Source organism: Ranitomeya variabilis, chromosome 2, assembly GCF_051348905.1.
Source record: "Ranitomeya variabilis isolate aRanVar5 chromosome 2, aRanVar5.hap1, whole genome shotgun sequence".
Lineage (NCBI taxonomy): Eukaryota > Metazoa > Chordata > Amphibia > Anura > Dendrobatidae > Ranitomeya > Ranitomeya variabilis.
In genome coordinates, this window is record NC_135233.1 from 344,713,210 (window position 1) to 344,734,350 (window position 21,141).

At 48.5% G+C, this 21,141-nt stretch overlaps 2 non-coding genes across 2 annotated transcripts; one reads left to right on the top strand and one right to left on the bottom strand.

Moving 5' to 3' along the window:
• Nucleotides 1-11,609: 11,609 nt before the first annotated feature.
• On the top strand, nt 11,610-11,682 carry TRNAR-UCG (transfer RNA arginine (anticodon UCG)). Its single transcript has one exon. It is a non-coding gene; the product is annotated as a tRNA-Arg (tRNA).
• Nucleotides 11,683-11,784: 102 nt separating this feature from the next.
• TRNAL-CAA (transfer RNA leucine (anticodon CAA)) lies at nt 11,785-11,896 on the bottom strand. Its single transcript has 2 exons — nt 11,859-11,896; nt 11,785-11,830 (listed from the first exon to the last, which is right to left on the bottom strand). It is a non-coding gene; the product is annotated as a tRNA-Leu (tRNA).
• Between the last annotated feature and the right edge of the window lie 9,245 nt (nt 11,897-21,141).

Consider the following 21,141-nt stretch of genomic DNA (forward strand, 5'->3'; position numbering starts at 1 on the left):
AGAATAGCAGGTTTTTTTGTTTTTTTTTATGACGTTCGGCGTTAGAAAGATTTTGACTATTTTTTTTTTAAATTTTGTCAGATATTGATGTTTCACTACTTCCACGTCCTTCACCTTCTTTTTTACTTCTCCCACACTTTCTTCTTCATTATCCTCATCATCAGCTTCTTTGACATCAACTATCTTCACCTTATTCATCTTCTTCTTCTTCTACCTATAATTTTTTTTTTTTACATTGTTCATATTCTTTTTATTTAACTATTATCTTTTTCATATTCAACTTCTTCATCATATTCTTATTTGTGACAGGCATTCCCGTAGTTGTTATCTATAAAAGTTTGAAGATTACACCTTCCGTTCTGCCTGTCACAAAAGAGTTACATTTGTCCGCGTTCAGTTTGGCCTGCAGCATCAGGCTTTATCCAGGGGCACCACGAGGAGGAATGGACTCACCCCCATACACTGCTTAGTCTTCTTCTGCTTATAATTTAGATATTATCTTTTGCTCTTATATTTAGTCTTATGCTTAATGTTCTTCTGCTCTTTGTTCTGCAGCCTCTTGTTCTTCTGCTTCTCGGTCTTCCAGGTTGTCGTCGTTGTCTCCAGGGTCGTCGTCTCCGGGGTCGTTGTCATCGGGGTCATCGTCATCGGGGTCGTCTTCAGGGTCATCGTCTCCAGGGTCGTCGTCATCTCGGTGGTTGTCGTCTCTGGTGTCGTCATCATCTTAGGGGTGGTCTTCCGGGTCATCGTCTTTAGGGTCTTGAACTTGGAAATGTAGCAGAAGGTACAAGAAGGCTGAGAAAATGCAGAGAAACAGCTGATGGAACTCTAACTCGGATGGCTACCCGAAGGTCCAAGAGCCAATGGAACTACCGTGGACCAGCTGACGTTACTGGAACCCGGTTACTAAGCAGGAGGTACCCGTGCCTGAAAGCACTACCAAGGACCACCTGACGTTGGTGGAACTCGGATACCCAGAGGGAGGCACCTAAGCCAAAGGCTCTGCCCGGAACCAGCTGACGGTACTGGAACCAGGATGGGGAGCAGAAGGTACAAGAGCAAAAGACACTGCCGAGAACCAGCTGACGGTACTAGAACCCGGATGGGTAGCTGAAGGTCCAAGAGCCAATGGAACTACCGAGGACCAGCTGACGTTACTGGAACCCGGTTACTAAGCAGGAGGTACCCGTGCCTGAAAGCACTACCAAGGACCACCTGACGTTGGTGGAACTCGGATACCCAGAGGGAGGCACCTAAGCCAAAGGCTCTGCCCGGAACCAGCTGACGGTACTGGAACCAGGATGGGGACCTATTCAAGCTTGTCTTCCTAGAGCCCCAACTGGCGGTGTTAGAGCCCAGGGTCAGCAGGAGGAGGAGAGGGAGGGGAGTGTAGGCCGAAGCCTGCACTGGCGGCAGCTTTGGGTCTGTTGTGTCTGCATGGCGGTCGCAGGACACGTTGCCGGCTACACAGCAGGGGAACAGCTGGCGGTGCTGGACCCCACTGACACATTGGCGAGGTGTTTGGCTCTGTGCAGCCAGCACTTCCGGACAGCAACTAGCGGTGTTGGAGCCCGGGCTCTGCAGGTGGAGCAGAGTGTAGGCCGAAGCCTAATTGAACCGATTTTAAAAGTAACCTTTAACCCCCCCTCAGGGGTTACAAACTAGAAGAGCCACAGCTTATGCAGCAGTAGTGCTGCACAAGTCAAAGGTTGCTCTTTTAATTTTTCTCCTTGCACACGCTGAATGAAACACGTATAACATTTAGCCCTTTATACAGTCAAACTGAGTTGGAGGCGAGAGTTCCCTTCGTAATGAGACGCAGCACAGATGTCAAGAATCCCACCTTGGTGCTGAGCGCAGCCTCCTGAGCGTTGTTATTTGCTGTACAGGAGTCTGCGCTGTCGTGTTATCCCTTGGCCTTGCGCTGTTAGCGCTGCCCATCTTCTGACATCATTTAATGTCGGCCATTGCGCTTCGCGATGACCATGAATCCCAGCCCCGCAGTGTCTTTACATAGTTAAAACACTGCGGGGCTGGGATTCATGGCCTGGCGCAGTACATATGTTCGCCTCTCACACTCGGGTCCTTACACCCGCTTCAGACTGTGCGGCGTCAGCTGATCCCTTATCGCATGCCACGGCCATGAAGCCGCACAGTCTGAAGAAGGCGGAAGGAGATGAGGGACAGGCGAACATAGGCACTGCTCATGCCCATCAATCACACCCTCGCAGTCCAAATAAATAAGACACCGAGGGGCGTTGTGTGGGTCAGGGCGGCCGCAGAGGCGCAGCCAGCCAAACAATGATGCCAGAAGACGGGCAGCGCTACCAAGGGGGTTGCAGCATGTCATTACAAAGGAAAGTCACACCTCCGGGATGGTTAAATGGTCACAGAGGACACATTTTAGACGTGTTCAGTTCCCCATGAGCAAGGAGAATAAGTTTCCGAGCCACCTTGCACACATGCAGCATTACTGCTGTACAAGGTGGCTGTAAAACATAGAAACACCTGGGGGAGGGGGGACAGGTTCCCTTCAATTTCAGTTCTTGTGTCTGCATGGCGGTCGCAGGACACGTTGCCGGCTACACAGCAGGGGAACAGCTGGCGGTGCTGGACCCCACTGACACATTGGCTGGTGTTTTCCTCTGTGCAGCTAGCACATCTGGGCCCCAACTGGCGGTGTTAGAGCCCAGGGTCAGCAAGAGGAGGAGCAGGAGGAGGAGCAGGGGGAGGGGAGTGTAGGCCGAAGCCTGCACTGGCGGCAGCTTTGGGTCTGTTGTGTCTGCGTGGCGGTCGCAGGACACGTTGCCGGCTACACAGCAGGGGAACAGCTGGCGGTGCTGGACCCCACTGACACATTGGCGAGGTGTTTGGCTCTGTGCAGCCAGCACTTCCGGACAGCAACTAGCGGTGTTGGAGCCCGGGCTCTGCAGGTGGAGCAGAGTGTAGGCCGAAGCCTAATTGAACCGATTTTAAAAGTAACCTTTAACCCCCCCTCAGGGGTTACAAACTAGAAGAGCCACAGCTTATGCAGCAGTAGTGCTGCACAAGTCAAAGGTTGCTCTTTTAATTTTTCTCCTTGCACACGCTGAATGAAACACGTATAACATTTAGCCCTTTATACAGTCAAACTGAGTTGGAGGCGAGAGTTCCCTTCGTAATGAGACGCAGCACAGATGTCAAGAATCCCACCTTGGTGCTGAGCGCAGCCTCCTGAGCGTTGTTATTTGCTGTACAGGAGTCTGCGCTGTCGTGTTATCCCTTTGCCTTGCGCTGTTAGCGCTGCCCATCTTCTGACATCATTTAATGTTGGCCGTTGCGCTTCGCGATGACCATGAATCCCAGCCCCGCAGTGTCTTTACATAGTTAAAACACTGCGGGGCTGGGATTCATGGCCTGGCGCAGTACATATGTTCGCCTCTCACACTCGGGTCCTTACACCCGCTTCAGACTGTGCGGCGTCAGCTGATCCCTTATCGCATGCCACGGCCATGAAGCCGCACAGTCTGAAGAAGGCGGAAGGAGATGAGGGACAGGCGAACATAGGCACTACTCATGCCCATCAATCACACCCTCGCAGTCCAAATAAATAAGACACCGAGGGGCGTTGTGTGGGTCAGGGCGGCCGCAGAGGCGCAGCCAGCCAAACAATGATGCCAGAAGACGGGCAGCGCTACCAAGGGGGTTGCAGCGTGTCATTACAAAGGAAAGTCACACCTCCGGGACGGTTAAATGGTCACAGAGGACACATTTTAGACGTGTTCAGTTCCCCATGGGCAAGGAGAATAAGTTTCCGAGCCACCTTGCACACATGCAGCATTACTGCTGTACAAGGTGGCTGTAAAACATAGAAACACCTGGGGGAGGGGGGACAGGTTCCCTTCAATTTCAGTTCTTGTGTCTGCGTGGCGGTCGCAGGACACGTTGCCGGCTACACAGCAGGGGAACAGCTGGCGGTGCTGGACCCCACTGACACATTGGCTGGTGTTTTTCTCTGTGCAGCTAGCACATCTGGGCCCCAATTGGCGGTGTTAGAGCCCAGGGTCAGCAGGAGGAGCAGGGGGAGCGGAGTGTAGGCTGAAGCCTGCACTGGAGCAAGTTGAAAGGGAACCTTTAACCCCCCCCCCAGGCGTTTGTAGCTGAAAGTGTACAGCACTAATGCTGGAAAAGGTAAACTTAGCTCTTTTAATTATGGTCCTTGCACATGCTGAACCTAACACTTATGAAATGTGTCCCCTCACACCGTTAAACCGTCCGGTAGGTGGAACTTTCCTTTGTCATGTGACGCAGCACAGCCGTCATTCTTACCCCCTTGGCGCCGTGCCCGCCTCCTCAGCGTTGTTTGAATCTGTCCCGGAGCCTGCGCTGTTAGGTTAGCCCTTGGCCATGCACACATTTTGCGCTGCCCATCTTCTGACATCATTTGGTGTCAGGATGGCTGCGCCTGTGCGGCCGCGCTGGCCGAGAGCCCGCCTCGCTGTGTCATCTAATGTAATCCCACCGCGGGCCTGGGATCCGTGGCCATGCGCAGTGCATAGCCTCGCCTCTCACTCCCCTCCCTACGGCTTCTTCAGACTGTGCGGTGTCACGGCCGTGGCATGCTATTAGGGATCAGCTGACACCGCACAGTCTGAAGAAGCCGTAGGGAGATGAGTGAGAGGCGGAGGTTCAGATATGCACTGCGCATGTCCATGGATCTCAGGCCCCCAGTGGGATTAAATCAGAAGACAATGCGAGGCGGGCTCTCGGCCAGCGCGGCCGCACAGGCGCAGCCAGCCTGACACCAATTGATGTCAGAAGATGGGCAGCGCTAAGTGTGCCTGGCCAAGGGATAACATAACAGCGCAGGCTCCGGGACAGATTTAAACAACGCTGAGGAGCCGGGGCACGTCGCCAATGGGGTAGGAATGACAGCTGTGCTGCGTCATATTACGAAGGAAAGTCCCACCTCCGGGACGGTTTTACGGTATCAGTGGACACATTTTATAAGTGTTAAGTTCTGCGTGTGCAAGGAGCTAAACAAAAATAGCTACCTTTTCCTTGTGCAGCATTACTGCTGCACAAGGTGGCTCTTTCAGTAACAAACGCCTTGGGGGGGGGGGGACAGGTTCCCTTACATTTCAGTTGTTGTGTCAGCGTGGCGGTCGCAGGACACATTGCCGGCTACACAGCTGGGGATCAGCTGACGTTACTGAAACCCAATAACACTGGGTCGTATGTTTTGACTGTGCAGACGGCACTTCTGAGCCTCAACTGGTGGTGTTGGAGCCCAGGAATTTAAGTTCAGGTGGTAGAAAGATGAACACAACAGGAGACCTGGATAACGTAGACAGTCACCTAATTATTTAATCAGGAAGAGGAGTGGCAAATTCCTTCGAGATCCAGGCCTTGTTCATTTTCAGGAAAGTAAGCCGGTCAACGTTATCGGAGGATAGTCGCATGCAACGGTCAGTTAGTACACCACCTGCAGCACTAAAGACGCGTTCCGATAATACACTAGCCGCAGGGCAAGCCAGCACCTCCAATGCATACTGGCTTAGCTCTGGCCATGTATCCAGCTTTGAGACCCAAAACTTGAAAGGGGAAGAGCCGTCTGGGAGTACAGCAAGAGGGCAAGACATGTAGTCTGTCACCATCTGACCGTTGCCTCCTGCTGACTGGAGCCGAATGTGATGGTGTAGACTTTTGTGGCGGGCACAGAAAACTGTGCCACAGTTGGGCCATACTGGTCTTGCCTTGGGCAGAGGCACTGCTTCTGCTCCCTCTTTGTGCAGAGCCTCCACCACTGCCTGGACGCACTGAGCTGCTTTGTAATGCACTAGCAGCACTTCTCTCACTTGGAATGGAGAAGATGATGGAATTCACCAGTGTGTCTTGGTACTCCCGCATTTTTCGCTCCCGGTTCAACGGTGTGATGAGGCTTTCTACGTTGTCCCGGTAGCGAGGATCGAGGAGGGTGAACACCCAATAATCAGACATGTTGAGAATGTGGGCGATGCGGCGGTCGTTTCTCAGGCACTGCAGCATGTAATCCACCATGTGCTGCAGACTGCCAACTGCCCAAGAAACGCTGTCCCCTGCTGGAGGCGTGATCTCTGCCCGCTCGTCATCACCCCACCCTCGCTGTACACACTGAGTACTGGACAATTGTGTAACTCCCTCCTCTGGACGGATGTCTTCCTCCTCCATTGACTCCTCCTCATCCTCCTCACAAACTGTCCCCTGCCTACGCGTTTGTTAGGAACCACGTGGCGCTGACTGTCCAGAAGATGATGGAAGTGGTGAATCCTCATCCTCCACCTCTTCCACAACATCATCCCTTAGCGCTTGCACTGATTTTTCAAGCAGGCAGATAAGGGGGACAGTCATGCTGACTAGTGCATCATCTGCACTCGCCATCCGCGTGGAATAATCAAAGGGACGCAAAACCTGGCAGACGTCATTCATAGTGGCCCACTCTGTGGTTGTGAAGTCTGTACGGCGCGGAGTGCGACTTCTTTGCGCCTGATACAGCTGGTACTCCATTACAGCTTGCTGCTGCTCACACAACCGCTCCAACATATGTAACGTGGAATTCCACCTGGTAGGTAGGTCACATATGACGCGATGTTCCGGCAGGTGGTGTCGGCGCTGCAGAGCCGCAATGCGCGCTTTTGCCGTGCTGGAACGCCGCAAGTGAGCACACTCTAGGCGGACCTTGTGCAGCAGCGCATCAAGATCTGGATAGTCCCTCAAAAAACTCTGCACGACCAAATTGAGCACATGTGCCAGACATGGGATGTGAGTGAGGTTGCCGAGGCCCAGAGCTGCCACCAGATTTCGGCCATTATCACACACTACCATGCCTGGTTGGAGATTCGCTGGCACAAACCACACATCGCTCTCCTGCTTGATGGCATTCCAGAGCTCCTGCACTGTGTGGCTTCGATTCCCCAAAGAAATTAATTTCAAGACGGCCTGTTGACGTTTGGCCACGGCTGTGCTCATGTCGGTCGTAACAGGTAAACGTTCATCACGGGTCCATGTGGAGGTGGACTGTGACGGCTCCTGCAGCGATGATTCTGAGGAACTGGTGTAAGAGGAGGAGTCAATGCGTACAGAATGGATTCCTGCAATCCTTGGAGTGGGCAGGACACGTCCTGCGCCACTCGCACGGTCTGTACCCGGCTCAACGACATTAACCCAATGGGCACTGAGGGAAAGGTATCGCCCCTGTCCATGTTGACTGGTCCACGCATCGGTGGTGAGGTGGACCTTGCTACTGACGGCGTTCAGTAGCGCGTGTTTTATGTGTCCCTCCACATGCTTGTGCAGGGCAGGGACGGCTTGCCTGCTGAAATAAAAGCGGCTGGGCACATTGTACTGTGGGACTGCCAATGACATCAAGTCACGGAAGCTGTCAGTCTCCACCAGCCTGAATGACAGCATTTCCAGTGACAGAAGCTTGGCAATGCCTGCAGTCAGAGCCTGTGCTCGTGGGTGGTTTGACGAGAAAGGCCGCCTTTTCTCCCATGCCTGTACTACCGATGGCTGTACACTGGGCTGGGAGTGTGTGGATGACTGGGAAAGTGGTGCTGCGGGTGGAATTACAGCGGGTCTCTGGACAACAGGGCCAGAGGTTCTTCCACGGCGATCCTGGGAGGAAGCTGAACCAGCTGCGTGTGAGGTGGAGGAAGAGGCAACACGAGCTGAAGAGGTGGTAGCTGCCGCTGTTGGTTGGCCTAGCTCTTCAGTGTGTTTTTCTAACAACGCCACGTGCCTGGTCCGCACATGTTTCCACATGTTGGAGGTATTGAGGCTGCTGACATTTCGACCTCTTTTGACTTTGTGATGACACACCTTGCATTTGACATAGCAAATGTCATCTGCAACTGTGTCAAAAAAGGCCCAGGCACTGCAAGTCTTGGGAGCGCCCTTTTTGGCTTTTGGAAGAGACATGCTCCTAACGGGTGCCAAAGCGGAGGCTGCAGGATCCGCAGTCTTCCCCCTCCCTCTCCCTCTTTGGGCCGTACGGGGAATCTCTTCCTCAGAGCTGCTCCCACCACCTTCCTGTCCCTCACGCCAAGATGGGTCAAGGACCTCATCATCTACACTACCCTCTGCCCCCAACTGCTCCTCCTGGGTAGTCTCAGCAGCAGAGCACGCACCAGAAAGTGGCACCTGAGTGTCATCATCAGCGGATGCGGCCTGCGATGTGGTGACCGGAAGCACTGGCCCACCCGCCTCTTCAGAGGAAGAGAGAAAAAGCTGTTGGGCATCACTGCACCCTGCCTCTTCTTCCATTTCTCCAATGCTGCTTGGCTGGCCCCCTGTTTCCAAGCCAAGAGATTCAGAGAACAGAAGTAGAGACGGCTCCTGTCCTGGGCTCTCTGTCTGCCTGGGCAATTTGGCAGGTGGTGAAGAGACAGATGGCTGCTCTCCAGTGCTCTGTGTCTGAGAGGATGTGGCACTAATTGAAGTTGATGCATTAGCTGCCATCCATCCGACAACGACTTCAATTTGTTCTTCACGCAGCAGCGGTGTACGGCGCTCTGCGACAAAGCTGCGCATGAATGACTGTTCCCTGGTGAAAGTGGGTGCTGATGAGTCACCGGTGCCCGCAGCAGGCACAGAATCCCCACATCCCCTCCCTGCTCCGCGCCCACGCCCACGCCCACGTGCCTTACTCACTGCCTTCTTCATCTTGGTTGACTGATAAAGATAAGCAGAAAAGTACTAACGGCTTTGTGTGCTTATTCCTGAACAACTCCTAACAGGTATAAGAAACACTAATTTTCTAAAGTGTGGACTAGACTTTAATATGAGCTAATGTGGCCTACACAAATGTAAAGTGGTGTCACTGGTGTGTTTGGTGAACTTTATTATTTATTTTTTTTGAGGGGGCTGAACTGACAACAGAGAGAGCTGCAGTCACACGGAGACCGTGCAGACAGCCGTAAACGGCGCTGCAAGGCCAGAAAACCCTCCTCTACGTTATCCTATGTAGTGTTTTTCCACAAATTAGCTGGAGACGGGTGGAAAGACACTAATAGGAATTTTTTGAAAAAATGTGCAGCAGCCTGCACTACTTAAAAGAAAAGGAAAATTGATTTTACGGTATGACGCAGTGAAGAACCCTGAGCTGGAGACAACCAGGCTATGGCTGCTCACAGACTACAGGGCAAGCTGCAGTCACACAGAGACCGTGCAGACAGCCGTAAACGGCGCTGCAAGGCCCAAAAACCCTCCTCTACGTTATCCTATGTAGTGTTTTTCCACAAATTAGCTGGAGACGGGTGGAAAGACACTAATAGGATTTTTTTGAAAAAATGTGCAGCAGCCTGCACTACTTAAAAGAAAAGGAAAATTGATTTTACGGTATGACGCAGTGAAGAACCCTGAGCTGGAGACAACCAGGCTATGGCTGCTCACAGACTACAGGGCGAGCTGCAGTCACACGGAGACCGTGCAGACAGCCGTAAACGGCGCTGCAAGGCCCAAAAACCCTCCTCTACGTTATCCTATGTAGTGTTTTTCCACAAATTAGCTGGAGACGGGTGGAAAGACACTAATAGGATTTTTTTGAAAAAATGTGCAGCAGCCTGCACTACTTAGAAGAAAAGGAAAATTGATTTTACAGTATGACGCAGTGAAGAACCCTGAGCTGGAGACAACCAGGCTATGGCTGCTCACAGACTACAGGGCGAGCTGCAGTCACACGGAGACCGTGCAGACAGCCGTAAACGGCGCTGCAAGGCCCAAAAACCCTCCTCTACGTTATCCTATGTAGTGTTTTTCCACAAATTAGCTGGAGACGGGTGGAAAGACACTAATAGGATTTTTTTGAAAAAATGTGCAGCAGCCTGCACTACTTAAAAGAAAAGGAAAATTGATTTTACAGTATGACGCAGTGAAGAACCCTGAGCTGGAGACAACCAGGCTATGGCTGCTCACAGACTACAGGGCAAGCTGCAGTCACACGGAGACCGTGCAGACAGCCGTAAACGGCGCTGCAAGGCCCAAAAACCCTCCTCTACGTTATCCTATGTAGTGTTTTTCCACAAATTAGCTGGAGACGGGTGGAAAGACACTAATAGGATTTTTTTGAAAAAATGTGCAGCAGCCTGCACTACTTAAAAGAAAAGGAAAATTGATTTTACAGTATGACGCAGTGAAGAACCCTGAGCTGGAGACAACCAGGCTATGGCTGCTCACAGACTACAGGGCGAGCTGCAGTCACACGGAGACCGTGCAGACAGCCGTAAACGGCGCTGCAAGGCCCAAAAACCCTCCTCTACGTTATCCTATGTAGTGTTTTTCCACAAATTAGCTGGAGACGGGTGGAAAGACACTAATAGGATTTTTTTGAAAAAATTAGCAGCAGACTACACTACTTGGAAAAAAAAAAAAAACAGTATGAGGCAATGAACCACCCTCCCTGAACTGAATACAACCAGCTATGGATGGCCTATGTGGCTGCACTCAGACTAGAGAGTGGGCTGCACTCACACACACACACACACACACACACAGACCTTGCAGATCGCTGTGAAAACAGCGCTACAAGGCAAAAGCAAGGTGAATAGTAGGTGAACACAGCGGTTGCTAAATTAGCCTTTGAAAAGCACAAAAAAGCAAATCGCTATCTCTAAACTGGCCCTCAGTCAGCAAACAGCGTCCTGTCACTAACTGAATTCACAGCAGAGTGAGCGCAAAATGGCGCCAGCGACTTTTAAACTGCATCATGACATCATTTCAGCAGCCAATCACAGCTATGCCAGTAGTTTCATGCCCTCCATGCTGAACAGGATGTGCCCACACTTGGATTCATTGTCATTGGCTGAATTTGTGCAGTTTGAATCTGGGAACTTCCGATTCCGGTATCCGATACGCGGCAAGTATCGGAATCCCGGTATCGGAATTCCGATACCGCAAGTATCGGCCGATACCCGATAATTGCGGTATCGGAATGCTCAACACTAGTGAAGAGTCATACGGGAGGAATCAGAAAGCACTGTTCTTGGTGCCCACAACAAGCAATATAAAAATTAGACAGATCACAGTCTGCAACGAACGAAAGGAGATTGTGCAGAGAGTGTAACTCTTGATGGACAGAAAAAGATTCTAGAATGTGAACATATTTATCTTGGCCACGGAATCATGATAGAGAACAAAAAATGTTATTTTGTAGACCGTGTGGCCTAATGGATAAGGCGTCTGACTTCGGATCAGAAGATTGAGGGTTCGAGTCCCTTTTCGAAAAAATATTAATATGCTTAGTATTCGTTGCGAAAATATAGGCAAATAAGATCTGTTATACAGCTGTTAAGTAACCAAACACCCTAAACTAAAAAAAAAATTGAGCGAGCAGAAGTAAGATTTGAACCCACACCTTCCCTTGGAGGGCCAGTTATTCCTACCATGGGGGAAGAGTCATACGGGAGGAATCAGAGAACACTGTTCTTGGGGCCCACCAACAATCAATATAAAAATAAGACATATCAAAGTCTGGAACAAAAGGAGATTGTGCAGAGAGTGTAACTCTTGACGGACAGAAAAAGATTCTAGAATGTCAACATATTTATCTTGACCACGGAAGCACGATAGAGAACAAAAACAGTTAATGTGTAGACCGCGTGGCCTAATGGATAAGGCGTCTGACTTCGGATCAGAAGATTGAGGGTTCGAGTCCCTTCGTGGTCGTGGCAAACTCTTTCCACATACTTTTTGAAAAAAATGGACACATGCTGAGAGGGTTTTACAAATGTTTAGACAGACTGGTCAGTAAAAGACACAAAAAGCAGCTGTCAGAAGTGGGATTTGAACCCACGCCTCCATTTGGAGACCAGAACACACAGCTTTTGGGGAAAGAGATGACTCTTGAGTCTGGCGCCTTAGACCACTTGGCCATCCTGACTAACTGCGCTGTGCACGCTAGGGCTAATCCCAATTGGTTAACTAAAGAGAAATAAGAGAAATTTTGCTTGAATGTACTTTGGAAATTTAAAGCCATTACTATTGAATTTTGAAGAGAGAGAGAGAGAGCGAGAGAGAGAGCGAGAGAGAGAGAGAGAGAGAGAGAGAGAGAGAGAGAGAGAGAGAGAGAGAGAGAGAGAGAGAGAGAGAGAGAGAGAGAGAGAGAGAGAGAGAGAGAGAGAGAGAGAGAGAGAGAGAGAGAGATTAGTGTCATAGTTATCAGGTCACGTACGATTGTAGAACGAGTCTGATTTCGGATCAGAAGATTGAAGGTTCGATTCCCTTCGTGGTCGTGACATTCTCTTCTTTCCGCACACTTTTCCACACCTTTCTAAAAAATGTAAATATGCTTAGAGTTCGTTACGAAAATTTAGAAAAATAAAATCTGTTATACAGCTGTAAAGCAACCAAACACCTTTAACAAACCAAAAAAAATAGAGTGGTCAGAAGTAAGATTTGAACGCACACCTCCCGTTGGAGGCCAGTTCATCCTACGATGGGTGAAGAGTCATACGGGAGGAATCAGAGAGCACTGTTCTTGGTGCCCACAACAAGCAATATAAAAATTAGACAGATCACAGTCTGCAACGAACGAAAGGAGATTGTGCAGAGAGTGTAACTCTTGACGGACAGAAAAAGATTCTAGAATGTGAACATATTTATCTTGGCCACGGAATCACGATAGAGAACACAAAATGTTAATGTGTAGGCAGCGTGTCCTAATGGATATGGCGTCTGACTTCGGATCAGAAGATCGAGGGTTCGAGTCCCTTCGTGATCGTGGCAATCTCTTTCTGCACACTTTTCGAAAAAATATTAACATGCTTAGTATTCGTTGCGAAAATATAGGCAAATAAGATCTGTTATACAGCTGTTAAGTAACCAAACACCCTTAACTAAAAAAAAAATTGAGCGAACAGAAGTAAGATTTGAACCCACACCTTCCATTGGAGGGCCAGTTATTTCTACCATGGGGGAAGAGTTATACGGGAGGAATCAGAGAACACTGTTCTTGGGGCCCACCAACAATCAATATAAAAATAAGACATATCAAAGTCTGGAACAAAAGGAGATTGTGCAGAGAGTGTAACTCTTGACGGACAGAAAAAGATTCTGTTATGGAAATATTAGGGTTGGATAAATATATCCCTGTGTGTGCTGTGGCCGCTCCCAATTAGACTGAGTATTTTGAGCGCTCATCAAGAATGGACTGTACACAACTGTGACAGAACAACATTCCATCAATACTGATACTTTATTGTACATACATAATTTTATATTTTCACATAGAAAGGAGTGGTTAGGGGTTGTCAGGGGTGGTTAGTTAATTACCATATTGTCTAGCTCCTCTGTCATTGGTTATCTAAACATATATGGAATATTGTGATTAATGCTCATATGACTGCAGATTAAGGAACTAAAATGTACCTCTGTATGTAGGACAAAGATGAGACACTTGATCAGCAGTTACCAAACATCTGACTCTGTTCTGCTTTTAGGGGTGGAAAACCCCATATGATCTGTCTGGGTTATATCAGTTTGTCAGCCATTTTAAACCATTTATTATAATGTATATACTAGATGTGAGCATATAAGTATATATTTGATTATAGAGGAGTATACATGCAAGTGAGATCTACATGATATATATATTTCTATCACAAGCCCCCCTTAGATATCACTTGCCCTAATCCTAGCCTCCTGTCCCAAAGCGCTGCAACTCTTTTGTGCTGTCGGCGAACTGACACAAGCCTAACGCCTGTGCCCCACTCCATACAGACTTTTCGCAAATGGGCGGTCAGGAGATCTGTTCCTAACGGGGGTTCGTTGCAATCAGTCTCTTAGTCAATAGCATGTGTAGTGAGCGATGTGCAGTCTTTATCAGGTAGGTCATCTGTTCGGTCAGGCAGGGCATCCACGACATCATTCTGGCTTGGGTGTCATCTTCTGGTAGGGGAGCTTTCTTGCAATGCGATGAGTGGATCCAAGCGAGTCTTCCCTCCAGTTTCACAGAGTTTGGTGTCATCAGCAGCACTTGAGCAGGACCATCAAATCTGGGATCGAGTGGTGTTCTCCTTTCAAACTTTTCCACCAACACCCAGTCTCCTGGCTTCTAGAAGTGCATACCGGACACTGAATCTGGATCTGGCAATGAAGAAAAAACTCGAGAATGGATGTTAGCAAGTTTCTTGGTGATTTCAATTACATAAGCAGACAAAGTATCATATTGCATAATCAGCTGCTAAGGGAAAGGATACCCCTAATCTGGGACTAGACACAAACAAAATTTCATATGGTAACAGCTTTCCTGGGCCTCTGGGAGTGTGCCTGAACACTGAGTAGTGTGATTGGGAGTATGTAGGCCTAAGTCTGACCCTACTGCTGACTAGATCTCTCATGTGAGGTTTGCTGTGAATGCAGGTCCCTGGTCACTCGCTATCACTTCTGGGACCCCATTGCTGCATATCTCATCTCTGAGAGTAGCTTCTTTGCAGTAGTCTTTGCTGACTGGTTCCTCACTGGGAAAGCTTCTGGCCATCCTGAGAACACGTCCACGACCACAAGGGCATATTCGAATCCTCCACTTGGCGGCATCTGGATGTGGTCTATCTGGATCCTCTGGAAGGGGTACTGTGGACGATGTGTGGGAACTTTCTTCATTCTTCCAGGGTTGCATTTGCCACAGGTCAGACAGCTGTTTATGAACTTGGCTGTTAGGGTGGAGATTTCTGGAGCGAACCAGTAAGCACCAATCGGATCATTCATCTGTGTCTTTAATCTGTGTGTGGGCCCATGTGCCCACTGGACCACCATAGGGTACATGCTTCGGGGTAAACAGGGTTTGTAGTCCATTGAGTATACCCTTCCTTCTTCATGTGTTGCTCTCTTCTGCATCCAGCATTCCTTCTTGTCCTTTGGGGCTTGCTCTTGCAGCTTTTTGAGCAGATCACAGGACGTCATCTTGTCAGGTTTCCTGTCTTCAGCCGTCCTGTAGTAGCTGTCCGGCTCTACGACCTCTTCCACTTGTCCATATTGTCTTCCCTTGACTGTTTCTTTGGCTGCCATATCCGCCATGTTGTTGCCTCGTGCCCTTACTGTGTTTAGTTTTCCATGCGCTTTGACTTTTAGCATTGTCACCACTTTTGGAAGTTGAAGTGTGTTCAGCAGGTCCTTAATGGCTCCATTGATGCTTCACGGTTGTTCCGCTTGCTGTTATGAAGTCCCTTGCAGCCCAGATGGGTCCGAAGTCGTGTGCTATGCCATGCAAGTACCTTGAATCAGTATACATTTTCTCAGTCTTGTCTTCTGCCATCTGGTAGGCCTTCATCAGCGCTATCAGTTCTGCTTCCTGGGCTGACAGACTGGGCGGCAGACTTCTGGACCACAGGATCTCTTGATTGCTGGTCGCTGCACCTCCCGTGTGGAATCTTCCTTCATCATCTGCAAATCTGGAGCCATCCACATAGAGGATCAACTCTGGGTTGGTCAGTGGCTCTTCTGCCACCTTGGGTAGTCCTGCTGTTTCCTGTTGCATGATGCTGAAGCAATCATGGTCATCCGTCCGGAGCAAATTCAGATCCCTGCAGAAGGTATCATGCAGATTTTGATCAGACCTTTTATCTGAGGATCCGTATCTGTATCCCCCCTTGGGAGTGGGAGTGGGAGTAGAGTGGGCGGATTGAGGACTGTGCATCTGGAGATGGTGACATTGTTGGGCAGGAGTAGAGAGCACTGGAGGCGAAGATGCCTGGCGGTGGAGAGATGTTTTAGCTGGGTTTGGTTGAGGATTGCTGAGATGTCATGCAGAGCCAGGATTTCCAATGGTGTTTCCACTGATGTCAGTAGTCCTGTCCAGGAGGGCGTGTGCTGCAACTGCTGCTCTCATGCAGGAGGAAGAGGCTTCCCTTGCAACTGGATCCAGGCAAGCTGAAAAGTAGTCCGAAAGTCTCTGCTTTCCCCCCTGAAGCTGTGTCAGGACTCCAGTAGCAAGGCCTTCTCTTCTCATCAAGTAGAGACGGAATGGCTTCTTGTAGTCAGATAGGCCTAGTGCTGGCGCTGAGACCACAGAGCCTTTTAACTTCTTGAACAAACTGAAGGCCACATCTGTCTGGAGGAACGGGGTCACACTGACGTATTCCCACAGAGGCTGCATTAGGACGGAAGCATCAGGGATCCAGGCTCTGCAATATGAAACTAGACCAAGGAAGGCCTGTAGCACCTTTGGAGTTGTCAGAGGGACCATCTTCTCCACTGTGGTCTTCCGGTCATCTGTCAGGTGTTTCGCCTGGTGAGCAATACAGTGTCTCTGGAACGTAACTTGCTTCAGACACCACTGGACTTTGTTCTTTGAGATCTTGCAGTGCTGCTCCGCCAGGTAGAGTAGGAGATACAAGGAATGGGCTTTACACGTGTCAAAGTCAATTGCACAAAGGAGTAGATTGTCCATGTATTGTAGCAGGGTCACTTCTGCATGTTCTGTGACTCAGTTGGTGAGAACTGTGGACATTGCTTTGGTGAACTGTGAAGGGCTGTTCTGGGCCCACTGTGGGATCACTGTCCATGTGTGGTGTCCCCCCTGGTGCATTAAGGCAAACAGGAACTGGTCTTCCGGATGAAGGGGAACACTGGAGAAAACATTAGCCAGGTCGGTCACTGTGAACACTTTTGCTGTGGCAGGCACATTTGAGAGCAGAGTGTGCGGATTCGGCATAATTGCAGTTTCAAACACTGTGGCGTCATTCACAGCTCTCAGGTCATATACCATTCTGAACTTGGCTGGCTCTCCTTTTACAGTCTTTTTCTTGACGGGGAAAAGCGGGGTATTGCAATGCGATGTGCGAGGAACAATGATTCCTATTTCCAGGTACAGGAAAGAAATATATCTTGGTACCGTGTTAGCCAGTAGATAGAAAAATATTTAGAATTGAGAGTCCTCAGTGGTTGATACCTTTTAATGGCTAACTGAAAAGATGGTAACAAATTGCAAGCTTTCGAGACTACATACGTCTCTTCATCAGGCAAAGACTAAAACAAATTCTGAAGAATCACATATTTATGCACAACATAGTATAGAGAAAAAAAAAAAAAAAAAAAAAAAAAGAGGGGAAAAAAAACCATGGATAAGCTAGGTGACATGAAGCAGAATTACCATGGGTGATAAACAGTTACGTCCATAAATATTGGGCCAATTCTTAGATAAGGATTGTTTTATTGTCCTGTGATTAGGGTCTCGTTCTGTTGTGATGACCCCACATGGTCTGAGGGGCAAGTTCATTAGTTGATGTAAAAAGACATAAATCCGTGTGACACATTCATTCCTGCATTTAGAGTGTCAAAGGTCGTCATCAGTTTATACTCCCAGACTCTTCTGTCTCTCTGAGTTTTGAAGTTACTTTTCAATACAAGTAATTTCATGTCCATAATGCTATGATTTGGGAGACAGAAATGTATTGCCACAGGTATATCCATTCTTTTTTCTTTTTTTTTTTTTTTTTATTGTATGGCGATGAGAGTTCATCCTTGTTCTCAGTTTCTGCCCTGTCTCCCCCACATACAGACCCCCAGTTGGACATTTAGTACAAATAATTAGGTACACCACATTAGAAGTGATGCAGCTGAATGTACCTGGTATCTTGTAGTCCTGGTGTGAATTGGGGATCTTTATCTTGTCCGTGGTCATTATAAATGGACAGGTTTTACATTTTTTCTGATTGCAGGGAAAGGTACCTGCAGCTGTTGGAGAGGACAGGGAGCTTCTGATTTTTCCATTTTTCCAGACCCCCCACTACTGTGTTTTAGGCAGCCCCCAAATCTAAGAAGCATCATTGTCAGAAGCTCCCTGTCCTCTCCAACAGCTGCAGGTACCTTTCCCTGCAATCAGAAAAAATGTAAAACCTGTCCATTTATAATGACCACGGACAAGATAAAGATCCCCAATTCACACCAGGACTACAAGATACCAGGTACATTCAGCTGCATCACTTCTAATGTGGTGTACCTAATTATTTGTACTAAATGTCCAACTGGGGGTCTGTATGTGGGGGAGACAGGGCAGAAACTGAGAACAAGGATGAACTCTCATCGCCATACAATAAAAGAAAAAAGAATGGATATACCTGTGGCAATACATTTCTGTCTCCCAAATCATAGCATTATGGACATGAAATTACTTGTATTGAAAAGTAACTTCAAAACTCAGAGAGACAGAAGAGTCTGGGAGTATAAACTGATGACGACCTTTGACACTCTAAATGCAGGAATGAATGTGTCACACGGATTTATGTCTTTTTACATCAACTAATGAACTTGCCCCTCAGACCATGTGGGGTCATCACAACAGAACGAGACCCTAATCACAGGACAATAAAACAATCCTTATCTAAGAATTGGCCCAATATTTATGGACGTAACTGTTTATCACCCATGGTAATTCTGCTTCATGTCACCTAGCTTATCCATGGTTTTTTTTCCCCTCTTTTTTTTTTTTTTTTTTTTTTTTTCTCTATACTATGTTGTGCATAAATATGTGATTCTTCAGAATTTGTTTTAGTCTTTGCCTGATGAAGAGACGTATGTAGTCTCGAAAGCTTGCAATTTGTTACCATCTTTTCAGTTAGCCATTAAAAGGTATCAACCACTGAGGACTCTCAATTCTAAATATTTTTTTATTTCCAGGTAGACCTTCAGTTGGTCAGAGGCAGCTTGACTCTAGGCCTGGCCTGGGCCTTACGAGGGTACGGGGTACATGGCTTGAGTGACACCCGTACTGGGGCAACTTGAGGTTTTCTCACGTGCTGGGGTCCCTTAGACCATAGACTTTCTGGTACTACGTCCAGTACCTCCTTGAGTAGCCCTCATTGGTTGCTTAATGTTCTTGTAGGGCCGCCAGCATGACTCTTCTTGGGTCAGGGATGAAGAAAGTGTCACTGTCCCATCTTCGTGGAACACTGTGGTTGCCTTCAGCTTCTGCAGTAGGTTCGCTCCCAGCAGGTTGAGTGGCAGGTCCTTTACACCACAAACTGGGACAGGATAGAGTGTCCTGGCTGAGTGCACACGCTCAGTGGCTTTGTAAGCTGAGAATGTCTGACTTGACCATCAATGCCCATGCGAGACACAGAGAATTCTGATAGGCAGGTGGGATCAGCGAGTTCCACAGGTGTCATCACACTTCTGGCTGCACCACTTTGGATCTGACAACGCCATCCATTTTAAGGGTAATTTGAGGTACTGGTCTTGCAGATGAAGTTTTACATGTCAGGAGCGTAGTGTCTTGCGGACCTGGCTTGCTTGCCTCTGTCCTATGGACGGGGTACTTCACTGCTTTCTGCACTTCCTCCTTGACCTGTTTCTCTGGACCAACTCTTGGGTTGCATGGGTCCAGTCTCTTCGGGGGCGTGGGTGCTTTGCACTGGTTCTGGTAATGGCCAAACTTGCCACAGATGTAACACTTGACACTTTTCCTGTCTTTGTAGGGTGGTTGCTCTTCCAGGTCAGTGGTCACCATGAGAGGGGCTGTCTTCTGCACCCCTGGTTGAGACTCAATCCTTTTGGCTACTGTGGACAACGGCATGATGGGTACTGTAGCGGCAGTGGGGTCCGGCCTGCTGATTGAAGCTGCGGTGGTAAGACGGGGCCTGCAGGTGCATTCGTGGCGAGGCCCGGGGGTGCCATGAGACTGGCGGCTGCATCCAACCCAACGTCTTGGGGCATTACAGGGGCTGCGGCTGCATCTGCCGTCACTTCTTACCCCTGGTCTGACATAGCTTCTCCCCTTTGCTAACCTTATTGAGGTCGGTGTCTCCTCTATGGAGTCTGCAGCGGTTCTTCCGGTGTGTTGATCGGCACTTTGCAGCATCTTCACCTCTGGCTTCCCTTCTGGTGTTCTCAGCAGCACGTCATCCTTTTCCTTCTTTGTGCTCTTTTGTGGTGCTATAATGGTGGCAATTTTGGTGACAATCGGCAATAAACAGTCTCCTAGGCGCACATAAAACATTTTTTCTGGGTCAGTCCACTGCTATTGACCTGTTCCTAGGCCTAGCCACTATCAGTGGTTTCCTGATTGGCTGTCTCAGTCCATGCCCAAAGGCCTGTGTATCTGGTCATGAATGGTGAAGCCCAAGTCTTGGAATACTTGCATTACTCTGCAATGAAACTTCTTTACAGACTCTGTCTTATCTTGGCTCATGTCATGGCTTGTCCCGCCAATCTGCCTTTGGCCCACTCTCTGAGCTGTTCAATTAGCTGTGTGTTGTGAATTTGGATTCTGGGCTCCCCCGGTGGCTACTGGTGGAATTGAACTTGTGACATCATCTTCCCTGTTCACCTGTTCTGATTAGATCTGGGTGTCGCTATATAACCTGGCTTCTCTGTTAGATGCTTGCCGGTCAACAATGTTATCAGAAGCCTCTCTGTGCTTGTTCCTGCTCCCAGACATCTACTAGATAAGTTGGACATTCGTCCATGTTTTGTTTTTGTATTTTGGTTCCAGTTCACAGCTGCAGTTTCGTTACTGTGTCTGGAAAGCTCTTGTTGATCAGGAATTGCCACTCTGGTATTATGAGTTAATGCCAGAGTCCTAAAGTAATTTCTGGATGTGTTTTGTTAGGGTTTTCTACTGACCATGAAAGTATGCTTTCTGTCTTCTGCTATCTAGAAAGCGGACCTCAAATTTGCTAAAACTATTTTCCTGCTGCGTTTGTTGTTTCATCTCATATCACCGCCAATATATGTGGGGGGCTTCTGTCTCCTTTTTTTTGGGCATTTCTCTAGAGGTGAGTCAGGTCTTATATTTCCCTCTGCTAGCATTATTTAGTTCTCCGGCCGGCGCTGGGCATATAGGGATAAAAAGTAGGACATGCTACCTGGCTACTTCTAGATGATGCGGTAGGTTTAGTTCATGGTCAGTATAGTTACATCTTCCAAGAGCTTGTTCCTATAGAGGCTTATGCTAGTTCTCTGGCCATGGAGATCATGACAGTTTGACCGGCCCACTAAAGGGTTAAAATCCTTGGCTGAGAAAGGAGAGAAATAAGAAGTCTGCTGAGAGTTTTTTTTTTTTTTTTTTTTTTCTGTGCTCTTAATTGGATCACTTGCCAGTCTGTCTATGCTGCAGTCTTTCTTTTTTTTTCTCTCTCCTTATAATCTTTGAATGGCTTTGTGTTCACCTGTTAATAATGGATCTTCAGA